The following is a 16794-nucleotide window of genomic DNA, read 5'->3' on the forward strand; positions in this document are numbered from 1 at the left end:
TTTTTGCTTTGTTCAATTACATTCAAACCAAATACGTACATGAAAAAGCAATGACTAAGTAAGCTAGTGTTGTTGAAATGAACGGTGTTAAACTGACATTGGGGGCATGCAGATGGAGCAGATACCTTTTAAATTCTTCTGCAGAAATAAGCAATCTTTTACCCGTAACAATTTTTGTTTTTCCCAGTGTTTGACAAGGCCAGTCCTCCTCCACTACTACCCTATGGTGTCCATTAGACCCCATTAAAAGGTGTTTCTGGGGTCACAGAATTATCTGCGTGTGCTTGAGGAATCCACAGTACACGTTCACGATTTGTTGTGATTTTCTCAGCCTTAGAGTGTGGAGTGATTGTGTTACATTCACATTTTAATCACTGCGCTTGGGCTCCTAGTGGTAATAGCTTTAGTCTGTCTCTGTCTGCCTTATTGCGTATGTTTATCTTCGTCTGCCATTGATTATAAATTGATATAGACACTTGTCAAAATGCACCACAACGGAGGAGGAGCTACGCTAGCAACCAAGATGGCCGCATAGACTCCCGGCTCCGTCGACCTCCGCCAGCAGTTCGTATATCCTGCAACACCGAACTCCCGTATGTATGAGGAGTAACTGACTCTGCAGGCGCAATCCCGAACTTTCTATCATACCGGGTGACAGAGATACGCCGTGTTTTATTTCTCGGCCTACCTCGGAGCGGAAGCCGGGGCCTCGCTTCCCAACCCATCCGGGCAGGAATTGAACAACATCCGCTGTGAACCCTGGGCTTTGTCCGGTCTCCCGAGCGGAGATATAATCTTCCTGTTTTTGACGGCGATTTCATATCCTGCATGCAACGCACACGCTACGGCGTGCCACATCGTTTGCTGCGGCCCCGTATCCTACGTTCGGAGACATAGTAAGCTTGTCGTGGGAGTGAGGACGGGAGCCCTGATCAGCGGCAAAGGAGTAACGTTGTGAGGTGAGAGCGCCCGTTGCTGGTGTCCGCTCCAGATTTGCTTGCTGCCCCGGAGAAGCCGGCCTCCGGGGTTTGCATCCTGATCTGTGGCTTGCGAGGGGAGATGGAGGTGACAGAAGACTCGCCACCGCTGCACGCCGTAATGGCGGCCATCAGAGCGCTCCACTCACAGATCACCGTCAACTACCAGGCACTGTCTGTAACAATGGACGATCTCTGCCGGAGACCGGACAGCGTTTTTTTGCCATCATTGCAGCCAGCGTTGGCGCCAGCGGAACATTGTCTATCCGACTTCGAGGTCCCCGTGCAGACGCCGGATCCCTTTGGCGCTGCGGATTCCTATACTACGGATCGCGCACCCATGAACATTGTCTGCGTTCCCTGCTTGAACCCTATCTCGCCGAATTTCACTTTGGACAACCTTGACTGCCTTAACAAGATCACCTGTGACTATTGGAGAGTTTTATCATTCTGCCACACTTTTTCTCGCTTGCTTTGTGTGGATCGTGAACTTCTATCCTTTACTTGGCTTGTTCGTACTGACTTGAATTTTCATGCAAGCATTATCGCTCTCACTGTTGCTGTGGCGTGGGTTATCAGTGCTCCAGTGAACATTCGTACTGGCCAGGGTTAACTTGTGGGGCTTTTCAGGATACGGGACGACAGTTTACTCTGCTGTTGGGATTGTGACCTGTTAATTGCGGGAGTCGGGTGGTATGTTAGGTGCTTCCCCGGATTGATAGTGTATTTCGCTGCATTTATTTTGAACTTGTTTCCGGGGGGTCGCATCTGGTGGTGGGTAGGGGAGTCCGGGAGTGTGTTTTTCTGTTTCTCCTCCTCCGCTACTTCCTTCTTTTAGGGATGCTTCGGGGCAACAGGCACGCTGCTAGTGGGTTAGGCCGTAGCCATTGCAGGGGTGCAGGGTGGTGGGGGGGGGGATTTGGTATTTTGCCTTTGTTTTGTTCTATGGCCCCTTTTTCTTCTCTCTCTTCTCTCTTTCGGGTTTTCCTCTGGGCGACAGGCGCGCTACTAGTGGGGTAGGCCTTAGCCTTAGCGGGGCAGCAGGGAGGGAGGTGTGAGGGGGGTTTGTTATTTTGCCTTTGTTGTGTTCTATGGCCCCTTTTCTTTTTCTTTCTTGCAGGGTCCGGTAGCGATAACTTTCGGTTTCATCCTGAAGTAGATGAGTGGGCGGGGTCTGGGGTGGGTGGCTGCGATGATAGATAGGTAGCATTGTTCTTTACTCATAGTGAACTAACTGGCGCTTGCATTTATATTGTTGATCTATTTTGATTCAAGACTACTTTTAACACCTACCCGCATTTTTGTACCTCCGAGTGTGTAGCTCCGGATATCCTGTACTTTCTTCTCTATCTCATTCTTGGAGGGGGGGGGGGTTAAATGTAAAATGAAACCTTATTCATATCCTTGATTCGAACTGTTTCCGATATACCGTCTATCCTTTACCGCTGCCGGACTCATGGGTTGTCGACTGAATAGCTGTGTTGATGGCATTACTGATCCGTGTTGCATGCCTGTGGTACCGGCCCCTGCTGTTGCAGGGCTACTTTTGTATCTTGTGTTGAACGATATAATAAAGGTTTTCAACAAAAAAAAAAAATGCACCACAACACGTGTTGGTGTTATGTGCATTGTGCGAACCATACCCCACAAGTTATTTTTCTTTCAAGATCATTGTGTTATGCTTCTCTCCTTTTTTAGAAGCACCAACCAACAATTTTGGAACTTAGAAGTGCCTAAGTGTATTAGATGCATGAATGTATGCCTTTTCATTTACTAATTTCAAATGCCATTGATTGGCACATCCCTGTAAAGGATAGTTGTTTGACAGAATTTGTCAACTTACGGTTCTGAAGAATGCCATAAGACCCAGTATGGGCTAAAATTGCTGAAACATGTCGATCGTGATCTGTTTGATGCCGGGTGTGTCTTAATTTGCCCCATTCGGCATCATATAAGTTTTTAAACTTACGCTAGTACCAGTTATTAATTAAAGAATCCTTCCTTATGGGTACTAGAGGTGATTTTAGATGCACACCGATCCAGATAAGTTAATTACCTTTAGAAGTGCTCCTTCCTTTTAGAGGTGGAGCTCATCCAGACACAAAAGGTGCTTCAGATGTGATTCAGTGATGAAGCATGCCACGAGAGAAAACTCCAGTGGGTGGGAATCCTTTTCAATATTTCTAAATATTTCCAGGATTGGGAATGTGTTATAGTGGTGCCACTGCTCTCTGATTAGTTTCATAAACAGACATCCAAAGGGATGGGTCGACTGGTTAAACCACAAGCTTTTAAGTTGACTTTTATATGCTGTCCCTACTCAATTGCAAGTCAAGGTACCACAGACTCCGTTCAGAAAGAAGGCTCTTCTTCACAGATTGAAATTGTAGTGTCAAGTGCAACATTTTGATGATCACTTCTGTAACTGATATCTGTTTTGAAGAGTGCTTTATGGTATTCCTTTCAATTTGTTCATGTTGATTTTATTGGCATATTTATTGTCCTGTTGAGATGCTATCCCTGCCTGTAACTACTAGCACAGCAGAGTACAGAAATCTCTCCCTTGCACCTATAGTGTTGTGGAATTTCTTGGCTGTAGCACAGTAAGTTAGGGGGCTGACTCCCTCGCACATTTATGTGCTGTCAAGGGTCTAGCTGTATGAGTTAAGGACAAGGCTGGAATATAGTGGGTGTGAGCTCTGTAGAAAAAAAGAGATTCCCAGTGCTTGGGTAAAACTGTACAAGTACCTGAAGGCTGGAAAGAAATGTAACACAGAGGCTGAGGACTGGAGTTGGCAGGGGTAGGTTTTGACATGGAAACTGAAAGTCTTTAATGGGAAACTATTAGTTAACTACAGAAGGAAACAAGGGAGACAACAGAAAAACTATCATAAATGATAGTATGTATGCTCCATGCATATTGTCTCTTTGTGGGGTCAAAATATCCTTATGCTAAAGCAAGGAGCGGATTAATCTCACATACTTCGGGGTAACACCCAGCAGCTCCTATGGAGAAGGAGTGCTAGGTAGTTCTCTGTGCCAAAGGCACATTCCTTGGAGTCTAACTGGCACCCCTGAAAGCTAATACATGGAATCAAGGTCAGGAGCAGCACTGGAATACTGGACAGGTGCAGGACTAGAATACTAAGACTTAAGGCAAAGAGAACACAGACACAGGAACTGTGCTTAAAAAAGCAGGACTGGGATAAAGGTTAGGTTCAGGACCGGAATGCATAGAACATACGTCAAAGAGTTTACATGTTACAGGATATATCCGGAACCGTACAGACAAGGCTAGGAATAATGATAATCACTGAAACAAGGAGGAAGGATCACAAGAGAGAAAATAAATCAAAAAGATAAACCATGTATCACACCAGAAGGACATAATAGAGCGCGAGGAGACTCAATAACCAAGTCAGTTGTAGAGCTGCTGCACTCTGTGCTCACAGGATTGAGAGACCTGGAGGCTCAGGGAAAGGTCACAGGTGTTGGGAATAAACCAGGTGCAAAGAACAGGGTAACCACCAATAAACTGGGTTTTGGAAAAGGGAAGATTAGGCGAACCACAAGACATATGAATGGGAATTGGAAATCCTGCATCAGTGTGGATTGCAGCCAAGAAAGTGAAACGTCCAGAATGTAGATATAAATGTGTCAGAAGAACCCTAGGATTCAGGAACCAAGATAGTGAACAGGGAACCATCACCAAGACGCTAGGAAGGGTCTAAAGACAGGGGGGATCTACATGGAACAAAATGCATCTGAGAAATGAAACAGTAACGTGGATTAAAAGGTGAAGTGACAGGATGGCAGGTAAAACTAGTAATTGTCTCTGACACTTATATGCGCCCTCGCCTACAACTTGTTCAAGTGAGTCGAGTTAAGGCTAAGGACTACTGTTATTGACAATCCATGGTCAATAGCGCTTAATAGGTAACTGCTGACAGCTGGTGGCAGGAATCCCAAGATATGTCAACTTAAAGAAAACTAGGTCTCTGATACACACATATAATTGTGGATGCCTCACCTTTAGAATATCCCAAGGCGCTAGGCTGGATCTGGAACATTTAAAACTGTAGAGCTACCGCACAACAGTACGAAGCGGCATTTGGCTCCACATTGACTTTATTCCACCCAGGAAGTGACAATGGATCTGCAGATAAGCACCACCCTTGAGCAGCAACGTCAGTTCCTTTCTTTCGCACCTCCATATGCAGATCCAGAGTTCGCTCCCACTTTTTTCTCATTAGTTGACAAGCTTTTTCTTCATATTTTGCTGCCAAGAAAAGAACAGTATGCAATAAACTTGTCTCCTCCAAAAACTAAAGGGCATAAGCCTTGATGGGAAATGTGCAAGCAAATGTCTGTGACACATTATGTCTCTGGTGTTTCGGTTCGGGACATGACTCTAAGTCTTGCAAATAGTAAGCACTCATGAATCCAAATGCAATTTGGGAACATAAAGTGAAGCTTTATGTTGCAGAACACTGTAGGAATTTGCTCTAGTTCTGATCTAAGTCGAGGGCGCCGAACAATATTTGCTTTTGGGGCCGCCCCCAAACTAAGTCTTCCGGTAAATTAAAATAAAAAGTAAAAAAGAGCGCCAAGAGGCATTCGGCCCAGTCCCACTACTCTCTTACTCAGCAGTAACGAGGACACCAGGGTGCCTCTCGTTCTCGCTCCTGGTCCCCTCTGGAGGGTTGTATGACGGAACAACGCAGGGAAATACTTTGGATGCCTACACCACACATTTGTTAACCCGCATTTTTTGTAGAACGCATATCCTTTTACAACACATATCCTTTTACAACACACGCAAACCATTATGGATATTGTGGTTCTTATGTGATCATTTAAATTTTATCATTTTCAATGACTGCGCAAAATGCTACTTTCAGAAACATAAATGGTCTAATGGAGACCAGAGTAAAAAACATTGCAATTTTCACTAGTTATCAATGTATTTACATCGAACAGTTACTAGAACAAAATGAATATCCGCTGATAAAATCCATGTGTAAGTCCTTCCATAGTGTTCATGCACAGTGTATTTAAATGAGCATATTCTACCACTCTGCATTTCCGTATGTTTAAGACCAGTAGGAGGTCGAAACGCGTACCGAATTGGTACCCATGGACATCTGAAAATAAAGAAATTTGATGACATACTGGCTTGTGGGCTCGAGTGCTTTTCTGAAATGAGAAGAGTTTGTCTTTTTGGACTATATATATAAAATGTATTTGTTGGGGGAGACCACTTCCACCCCTGTACGTACCTTTAATGCCTGGTAAAAGCATGTACGTTGTAAAAACATACATTGTATAAAATGTATGGGGAAGGCTCAATGTGGTAAAAACCTCATCTTAAAGGCTGTTTCCCCCTCTAGAGGAGCAGATTCTCAGTTGATCCCGATGCACTCAGAGTTTTAAGGGTCCTACATTATGTATTAATGGGTTGATGTATTTAAAGAGACCACGTTGTCCATATTGAGCATCTTTCTGGAGTGCCTTGAGGTCCCAAGGTTCCTCAAAGGTTCCCATTTGAGCTAGTGTTGGTGGATCCATCCTCTGTGCATCCTTTGACTCCTGAACCTGTCTCTGGTTCCACACCAGCTTCGGTGCCCACTCCTATTTCACTCTAAAATCCACACCTGTCTCTTCGACATTGATGCCAGATCCAGTGCCACAGTCACTGGAGGAGGACACCATACCAATAGTTGTCTCCAGCTCTGAGCTGAATTCATTTCAGCCCCGGATGAGGTCACTTTCCAAATCTGCCTCAACAGTACCAGTCCCCGTCCAGTCTGAGTCAGACAGAACAATGACTGCTACGGAGCTGGCCACCAGCGCTCCAGCAAATTTTTGGTTCTCACGCTCACCAATGTCAACCAGCCTTTGTAGATTATGATGATGAGTTACTTCCATACTATGATGATGACAACTTTTATATGGATTTACAGGAGGCCAGTGGGTTGGGCACTTTCCCAGATACTGGACTGGTTCCCCCCCATGGGTCATTAACAGAGGAGAGTGCTTTCTTGCAACTTAATTTTATGGAAGTGAAGATAACATTCTAAATGAAGTTCTTCCTCCAAACCTCTACTTCCATTCAATAAGGCCCTTACCGACACATTACTAGGCACCTGGGCCAGTCCTTCGTCCCTATGACACGTTTTTAAACGGCTTTACTTTGCTCTTAGTACCACACGACCACCATGTGGGAAGCAAGATCAGACATTACCTGCATCAGTGGTAAAATAGAACATCTGACAGATGGGTCTTTCAGATGGTTCAGTGGTGCTATGCCCTGCCATTCTGTTCTGACTCGCCACAACTTCAACCCACATCAGAGTTGCTTTCAGAGGAGTACCTGTCCCTCTTGCTTCAAGTGGTGCAGGCTGCTTTGACCAAAGGAGCCATAGAGAGGTCTCCGACTTCTGAAATAAGGACTGGCTGTTACTCCTTTTATTCTCACATCCTGAAGAAGGATGGAGGCCTTTATCCTATTTTAGATCTACACCGCTGCATTTTCGTAGAAGGACACATTCAAGATGCTCACGTTGGCCAAGATTCTGTCTGTACGGGCTCCTGGTAACTAGATGGAGGCTTTTGATTGTCAGGATGCCAGCTTTCATGAATCCATCCAGCAGCCCCACATATATTTTTCTTGTGGTTCAGAGCAGATCAGGAGCATTTTAAATGTGCTGCGCTCCCATTCGGCTGTACCAGTGCCCCATGTGAGTTCATAAAAGTGATGCCACAGCACAGCTTTAAAGGTTAGGGATTCCAGTTTTCTCTTACCTTGAGGACTGACTGTTGAAGGAAGGCTCACCACAGTCAGTCACAGACCACCTCTAGATGGTGGCAGATCTCCTGACATCGTTAAGGTCCACTATCAATGTGCCAAAGTCACACCGGACTCCTTCACCGAGGCTCCCTTCCATCGGAGCCATTCTGGATACAGTGTGGTTTTGGGCCTCGCCCATCACAAAGAGTCCAGCTCATTTTGGCTACAATCCCGATGACACATCCTCAAACCTGGCTCTCAATGAGAGTGGGTCTGAGGCTTCCGGGTCTTTTGGCGTCCTGCTCCATGGCTATGCCAGTTGACATATGGAACCTGAAGTATCAGCGAGCCCAGCACCTGTGGACCCTGTCAGATTCCATCCAGATTTTGGAGGATACTGCAAAAGATCTAGAGTAGTGGCTGCTCAACCGCAATTGGAACAGCCTCAGACCCCTCTCCCTACCCCACTTAAAGTCATGGATGGGAGAGGTAAAGATCAGAGGACTTGGGCCTCCGGTTGAGACCCAATTCCACATCAACCAGTAGGATTTGCCAGGCAGGTGCTGAAAGCCTGGTGCTGAAAGCCTTTCTACCCATCCATCAAGGAGAGTTCAGGTCAGGTCTCACGGTTAGCACCACTGCCATGTGGTACTGCAGCAAGCAAGTGGGAGAGGGGTTCTGGTCCTGTGGCAGTAGGCTCTTTGTCTCTGGGGCTGGCAGGAGTTTCAGGGCATTTTCTTGGTTGTGAACGGCCTGGTGGATCTAAATCAGCATGGCGGACTAACTCAACAGGCAGCCTTTGGCAGATTACGAACGGCGATTACATCGCAAGGTGGCACACTGCTTCTTCCAGCAATGGGGAGAACCCAAGATATGTTTACCAAAAAGCGTGCAGTGTCAAAATATTTGCACACTGGCGTTTCCAAAAAGGCTCTCTCTCGCAGATGCATTCTGCCTAGAGTGGAGCATAGAACTCATGTACGTCTTTCCAACTCTGCCTCTCCTGGCCTGGGTTCAGAAGAAGATCATGAACAACCCAGTCCAAGTTATCCTAGTGGTTCTGGATTGGGGCAGGAGGATCTTTCCTTCAAATCAGCTACCTCTTTGGGCGGGTCTACTGCCACAACAGCTGGGCAAAGTCCTACATTCAAGCCTGCACAATTTGTATCTCCATGCTTGGATATTGAATGGCAACTGTTAATGGCCTTTTGTTTCCCTTCCGAAAAGGTGAATCTGATTTTGGCAGCCAGGCGTCCCTCTACTACACCATCAGTGGATGATAGTGGGAGCAGTTTGTTGCTTGGTGAGCACATCCAACCATTATAAGACCAACTGTCAGATGCTCTCCTATTCTCCCTGTCTCTAGCCCTTTCTCTAGCCCAGCAAGGCCTCTCTGTAACAACAGTTAAAGCTTATTTGTCAGCATTTTTGAATGTTCTTCTTTTGTTTGTTTAGCCTTTTTTGTTTGAATCACCTGTTCAATTGCTTGCTTTGAAGGGGCTGACCCATATGTTACCACCAAAGGTGCCCAGTGGGACCTCAATGTGGTCTTCACATACTTAATATGCACCCTATTCGAGCCAGTGCATAGATGTCCTCTAAGGCTGCTCACATTAAAAACTGTATGTTCGAGGCATATGGGCTGCAGATGGTACATTATGAATAGATCGCCATCTGGTGTTGGGCTCGGATGATTGCACTTGTTTTTCTCTTGGAGAGTCTTTTGTAGATTGGTGACTCCTCCTTTGGTTGCTAGTGCGCATGGGCATCGGCTCCATCCTTAGATTGTTTTTTTCCGCCATCGGGTTCGGATGAGGATCGAAGCGCTCCAGATCGACTTCGGGAAGAAGTGATATTTCGGCACGTATTCCCTTTCCAATTCGACGGTATTGTTATCGAACGCGATTGCATTTCCATTCCGACGCGTATCGACTCCAACATCAAAGAAAAACTTTAATCTACGTCGACGAACGATAGGCCTTTCTCGACGTAGTCAAGCCCGGAGTCCATGGAAAGGACTCTATTTAAGAAATGTCCAACGCGTGGTGCTAAGTTCCCAACAAGGACCTACACGAGGTGTGCAATCTCTGTCTATCACCTGAACACGAATCCAGGGACTGCGAAGCCTGCGCAGAATTCTCCTCCAAGTCTACAATTAGAAACCGTTGAGCTAGAAGACACGAGGTTTCGAGAATGCCGTCGGAGGCAATCCCGGAGCTGTTCGAAGACCAGCACCTCGAAGAAGAAGAGGAACATGATGAACAGTCGGGGTCGGAAGTGGACTAGTCGGATGTCGAGGAATTCGACGTTCAACAAACCGTGAGTGACGACGTCCCCTTACCAAAAAACCGACCCCGTGCGGTAACGACCCCGCCTTCGAGCCCGGTCAAACCGCTGAAAAGAGTTTCCGACGCCCCGCCTTCGGGCCAGGCAACGAAACGGAAACAGAAACCGAAACTCTCGGTCTCCCACCATGTCGGATCCGAGAAAAGGTCGACATCGACTTCGACACCGAAGCTCCATGCAAGGGAAAGCTCGGCATCGAAACATTCCATGTCGAAACCGAAACATGCTTCGACGTCGAAGACTCACTCGACACCAAAAAAATCGTAATCGAGCAGATCCTCGGTGCCGAAAACACCGAACATTGACGATCGGAAGCAAAGGCACCTTTCGGAACCAAAAACTTCGGTACCGACACAGGAGCAGCAAACAGATCCAAAACAAAAGACTTTGTTTATCGATCCACAAACTGGCAAAGTAGTGACAAAATTACCAAAAAAGAGGAAGAATGAACAGCTAGATGACAAAGCTATTCCTACTAAGAAGAGAACAATGGGGACAAATACAGCTCCTCCTCCTTCTCCTCGGCCTAGAGCCACACCCTCTTCTCCTATTCCTCACACTATGCCAACTATTCCTCCACCTTCTACACCAAGACCATCTACACCTCAGACAGATGTAGACAGTGATACAGGGGAGGGAGAACCTCATGGGGATGATGACACTATCCCAGATGAGGAAGACCCATGGAAGCATTATGACGCAGGGTCAGATGAGGACAAGGACCCAGAGTTATATCCCTCAAAGCTTTCACCACCTGATGATAACACAGGTTTTGTACAGCTAATTAATAGAGCAGCAAAATACCATAAGGTAGATCTACATACAGAACCTCAAGTAGAGGATTTCCTATTAGAAACACTACCTACTGCACAAAGGACATCAGGCACTCTACCTATGCTGAAGGGTCTTCTCAGTCACACAGCAGACATATTCAAAGACCTAGTGAGGGCTAGGGTGTTAAACCCAAGAATTGATAAAAAAATATAAGGCAGCTTCAAAGGACCCAATATTTATCAAGGAACAGGTACCGCTAGACTCGCTTGTAGTTACAAACGCTCGTAAAAGAGCGAACTCCTTATCTACAGGAGAAGCACCTCCATCTGATAAGGAGTCAAAATTAATAGATGCATCGGGAAAAAGAGTAGCATCACAAGCGGCAAACAGCTGGCGCATAGCCAATACACAAGCGCTACTTGCACGCTATGATAGGGCGCATTATGATGAGTTAGAAAAGCTCATCACACATCTTCCCAAGGAACGTCAAAAAAGGGCAGATCAGCTTATACAGGAAGGAAAGATAATCACTAACACTTCCATTAAGTGCGCCTTAGATGTGGCAGACACTGCAGCAAGACCCATCAATACCAGTATCATGATAAGAAGACATGCATGGCTTAGGGTCTCAGGGTTCAAACAAGAAGTACAAACATCTGTATTGAACCAACCTTTTGATCAAAAGACACTTTTCGGCTCAGGTACAGATGAGACTTTAGAAAAGATGAAAAAGGACACAGAAACGGCTAAGTCAATGGGAGCATTACAACAGCCAACACAGAGGGGTTCCTTTCGTAGATCCACCTACAGAGGGGGCTCAAAAAGTACAGGAACAAGTCAGCAATCTACCTCTTTTACACCAACATCACCCAGAGGTAATTCAAGAGGCAGTTACAGAGGTAACAACAACAAGGGTAGAGGTCGTGGAAATAATAACAACCGCAACTCCCCAACCCCAAAACAGTGACTTAATACAACTTCCCCCAGACCACATAACACCGGTCGGGGGACGTCTATCACAGTTCCTACCTGTCTGGGAAAACATCACATCAGACAAGTGGGTGAGACAAATTACCCAACATGGTTATTGCCTAGAACTCACAGCTACCCCACCAAGCATCCCCCCAGACAGCTTCCAATGAGTCAAGACCATCTGACATTGTTAAAACAAGAAGTACTATCACTGTTAGAAAAGCATGCCATAGAGAGGGTTCCAAAACATCAACAAGGGACAGGAGTATACTCGCTATACTTCCTAATCCCCAAAAAAGACGGGTCTCTAAGGCCAATCTTAGACCTCAGACCTCTCAATGCATACATACACTCGGAACATTTCCACATGGTCACGCTCCAACAAGTACTTCCTTTACTGAAGAAAGGGGACTTTCTTTCTACACTGGATCTAAAAGACGCTTACTTTCACATCCCAATTCACAAAGTCCACAGGAAATACCTATGGTTTGTAGTAGAAGGACAACATTATCAGTTCAAAGTCCTTCCGTTTGGGGTCACAACGGCACCAAGAGTGTTCACAAAATGCCTAGCAGTGGTTGCAGCACACCTAAGAAGACAACAAATACATGTCTTCCCTTACTTGGACGATTGGCTAATAAAGGCCAAGTCACAAGAAGAATGTCTTCACAACACACAGAAGACCATTCAATTGCTGCACCACCTAGGGTTTACGGTGAACTACAAAAAATCCCACCTACAACCAAACAAGATTCAACAATACCTAGGGGCTACTATAGACACAGAAAGAGCCAAAGCATACCCCAATCCAATCAGGATACAGACAATGGTCACGCTGATACAAAGATTTCAACCACAACACTCACTACCAGCACGAGTGTTTATGCAACTATTAGGCATGATGTCCTCCTGCATACTGCTAATACCATATGCCAGACTACAAATGTGTCCATTACAGGAATGTCTAGCGACACCGTGGAATCAGGCTCAAGGTCAGATTACAGATCTGGTGTTGGTAGACGACCGTGCGCATCGCTCTCTGAAGTGGTGGAACACAACAAATATTTCCAAGGGACGGTCGTTCCTAGAGCCGATTCCACAAGTGATACTGACAGCAGACGCATCGCTCACCGGATGGGGAGCACATATCGACAAATACACAGTGCAGGGGAAATGGAGTGTGCAACAAAAGAGACTGCACATCAATTACTTGGAACTACTGGCAGTATTTCTAGCATTAAAAGCTTTCCAAATACAAATAACCAACAAGGCAGTCCTGATCAGAACAGACAACATGACTGCAATGTATTATATTCAAAAACAGGGGGGGACACACTCTCTCCAACTATCCAAACTAGCACAGGACATTTGGAGATGGGCCATTCCTCAAAAGATCTATCTGTTAGCAGAACACCTACCAGGAGTTCAAAATCAGACATCCTAAGCAGAGAGTCAGAACAAGTACACGAATGGGAACTGCACGACCAGATACTGCAGCCATTCTTCCAAAGATGGGGGCAACCAGAGATAGATCTGTTTGCCACTCAGCAGAACGCAAAATGCCAAAACTTCGCATCCAGGTACCCACACCACCGGTCCCAGGGCAATGCACTATGGATAAATTGGTCCAACAAATTTGCTCACGCTTTTTCCCCACTCCCACTAATTCCATTAGTGGTTCGTAAACTGCAACAGCATTCAATGACAATGATACTAGTAGCACCCACGTGGGCAAGACAGCCGTGGTTCACCACGCTACTGCAACTCTCACAGGTGCCACATCAAAAGCTGAAATTATTACCCATGCACCTCACACAGAACCATGGAGAAATAATGCACCCAGATCCCAAACAATTGAACCTAGCGATCTGGCTCCTGAGGTCATAGAGTTTGGATACTTAGATTTACCTGCAGACTGTATGGAAATCATTAAGCAAGCAAGACGTCCCACCACCAGAGCATGCTATGCAGCAAAATGGAAGAGGTTTGCTGTATACTGTAACAGTAATCACATCAACCCATTGGACGCATCCATGAAACAGATTATTTGCTATTTACTACACTTGCAGCAATGTAAATTAGCATATACCTCTATCAGAGTTCATCTCGCAGCTATAGCGGCGTACCTACAAAACAGACAACATCTTTCACTGTTTAAAGTACCAGCAATTAAAGCTTTCATGGAAAGACTCAAAAGAGTCATTCCACCAAGACTGCCACCTTCCCCAGTCTGGAATCTCAACATAGTACTTACCAGACTAATGGGACCACCCTTTGAACCTATGCATAGGTGTGAAATACAATTTCTCACATGGAAGGTGGCCTTTCTCATAGCTATCACTTCACTCCGAAGAGTAAGTGAATTGCAAGCGTTTACAATTCAAGAACCATTCATGCAGTTACACCAAAACATAGTGGTTCTTAGAACAAACCCAAAATTCTTCCCTAAAGTAATTTCAGCATTCCACATCAATCAGTCAGTGGAACTACCGGTCTTCTTTCCAAAGCCACAGACGGTAGCGGAAAGGACCCTACATACATTAGATGTCAGAAGGGCAATATTGTACTATATAGAAAGAACACAAACTTTCAGAAAGACAAAACAGCTATTTGTGGCGTTTTATCCTACACATAAGGGCAATCCAATCTCTAAAGCAGGCATTGCCAGATGGATTGTAAAATGTATACAAATATGCTACTTAAAAGCAAAGAGGACATTAACTGTTCCTCCTAGAGCTCACTCTACACGTAAACTAGGAGCATCTATGGCATTCTTGGGAAACATTCCACTAGATGACATATGCAAAGCAGCTACCTGGGTTACACCGCATACCTTCACAAAACACTATTGTGTAGATGTGCACACAACACAACAAGCTAGAGTGGGTCAAGCTGTATTAAGGACTTTATTTCAGACTGTTGCAACAGACACGGGTGACCACCGCTAGGGAGAGAACTGCTGTATAGTATATTCATAATGTACCATCTGCAGCCCATATGCCTCGAACGGAATATGCTACTTACCAGTATGCATCTGTTCTTGGCATAGAGGGCTGCAGAGTGGTACATGCCCTCCCAGCCTCCCCGGAAACCTGTGTCTGTTCCAACACTATCTTATTTAGATACACTTACATGGGCATTCCTATCTGTATTCTATCATACTACTCCATCTAACCCTACTATGGCAAAACAATCTAAGGATGGAGCCGATGCCCATGCGCACTAGCAACCAAAGGAGGAGTCACCAATCTACAAAAGACTCTCCAAGAGAAAAACAAGTGCAATCATCCGAGCCCAACACCAGATGGCGATCTATTCATAATGTACCACTCTGCAGCCCTCTATGCCAAGAACAGATGCATACTGGTAAGTAGCATATTCCTTCTCAATGTGCTCACGTCTGCTCATTTTATGACTGAGCTGTAACTCGTCTCCAATAGCCATACATCACCTTCTTTCCGGACGAGTGATAAGAACTAAGACAGCATTCCTCACAAAGGTTTTAGCGCATTCCCACACCATTTGCTTCTTCTCATGCATCCAAGGAGGAAGAGAGACCATCACCTAGACCCGAAGAGAGGCTTGAGCTTCTACATCGATTGCATCAGGGACCACTTGGTAGACAATCAGCTCTTTGTGGGTTTTTCGTGGGAGAAGAAGGGAAGAGCAGTGCAGAAACAGACAATCTCGAGATGGATCGTCTTTCATCTAAAGATCTGCTATGGACTGGCCAAGAAACAGCCACTGGAAGGCCTGCAGGCTCATTCCACTTGAGCCAAACCCACTACCACCACGCGGGCACATGGAATACCCTTTTTGCATATCTGCCAGGATGGGAAATGGGTGTCAGTTCACATGTTAATAGAGCATGACTGCCTGAATAGCCATGTCTGATGAGAGGAACTCTTTGCCTGTTAAGTCCATCAGGATGTTCTTTTCTGAGTTATTCTAAAGACCCACCAGCTGTAGCGGTACTGCTTCGGTATCAGTTCACAATATGAGGAATCTGCAGTTAGTAGTGTTCTTCAGAATAAGTTTCTTACATTTAGTAATGCTTTTTCTGGTGGATGCTCTATCTAACCGCGGATTTGTCACAACCCCTGTTCTGTGGAATGAATTCCTTTGATACATAGTAAAAAGATTCTAATTGGAAATTTGCACACTTCCTCAATCTGATTACTAGGGATCCACGTCCAATGGCGCAAACAGATATCAGAACAAAACTAATGTTGATGCCCAGAGGTAACAGTTATTTTGTGGCCCTAACATCACTTCCATGGTGGGATGGATCTGATGCAGAACTCCACAGTGCTACCTACGGTCTCATGAGGGAATTGCTGAGAAGATTCTCCGGATCCAGTCTGGCGCCTAGGGATATTCAGAAAGTGAGAAATCTGCGGTTAGCTAGAGTATCCCCTACAAAGACTGTTACCGAAAGAAAGTACCTTGTTCTTTATGAAAGTCAACAGCCTAATATGCTGTGGTGATCTGTCTTCAGAGTTTATCTCAATATGAAATAATTTCATATATCTACTGCGTTTTTTCACATAATGTGGTAAGTAGGCTGGTATGTTACCATAGTTTTTTTTGGGGGGGGGGGTTAATATTATATAGCGTAAACTAGACCCGAAAGTATCGGAGCACTTTCATGAGCACCAGTTGCATTACAAACAGACACATTCAGATCTTTTTTTTGGTTAGGCACAGGGAGATTAAGTGATTTGCCCAGAATCACAGGCTGTTGAGCAGGCCAAAGCAGGTCTCCTCTCATGCGTCACTAAAGGTGCATCTGGCAGCTATTTCGAGATATAGGAGGGTTCCTAACCATCCATCGTTTTTTGGTCGCAAAGAGTGATAAAAGAATTTCTTAAAAGGTTCTTCAGGGTGTTTCTTCCGGTTCGGCACCCGCTAGTCCCTTGGCAGCTCAATACGGTT

At 45.4% G+C, this 16794-nt stretch overlaps 1 protein-coding gene across 1 annotated transcript in view; it reads left to right on the plus strand.

Moving 5' to 3' along the window:
• HPS5 (HPS5 biogenesis of lysosomal organelles complex 2 subunit 2) overlaps nucleotides 1–16794 on the plus strand; it is a 607584-nt gene that overhangs the window by 506511 nt on the left and 84279 nt on the right. The gene's annotated exons all lie outside the window — the stretch shown is intronic.

This window comes from Lissotriton vulgaris, chromosome 2_1 (genome assembly GCF_964263255.1).
Source record: "Lissotriton vulgaris chromosome 2_1, aLisVul1.2, whole genome shotgun sequence".
Classification (NCBI taxonomy): domain Eukaryota; kingdom Metazoa; phylum Chordata; class Amphibia; order Caudata; family Salamandridae; genus Lissotriton; species Lissotriton vulgaris.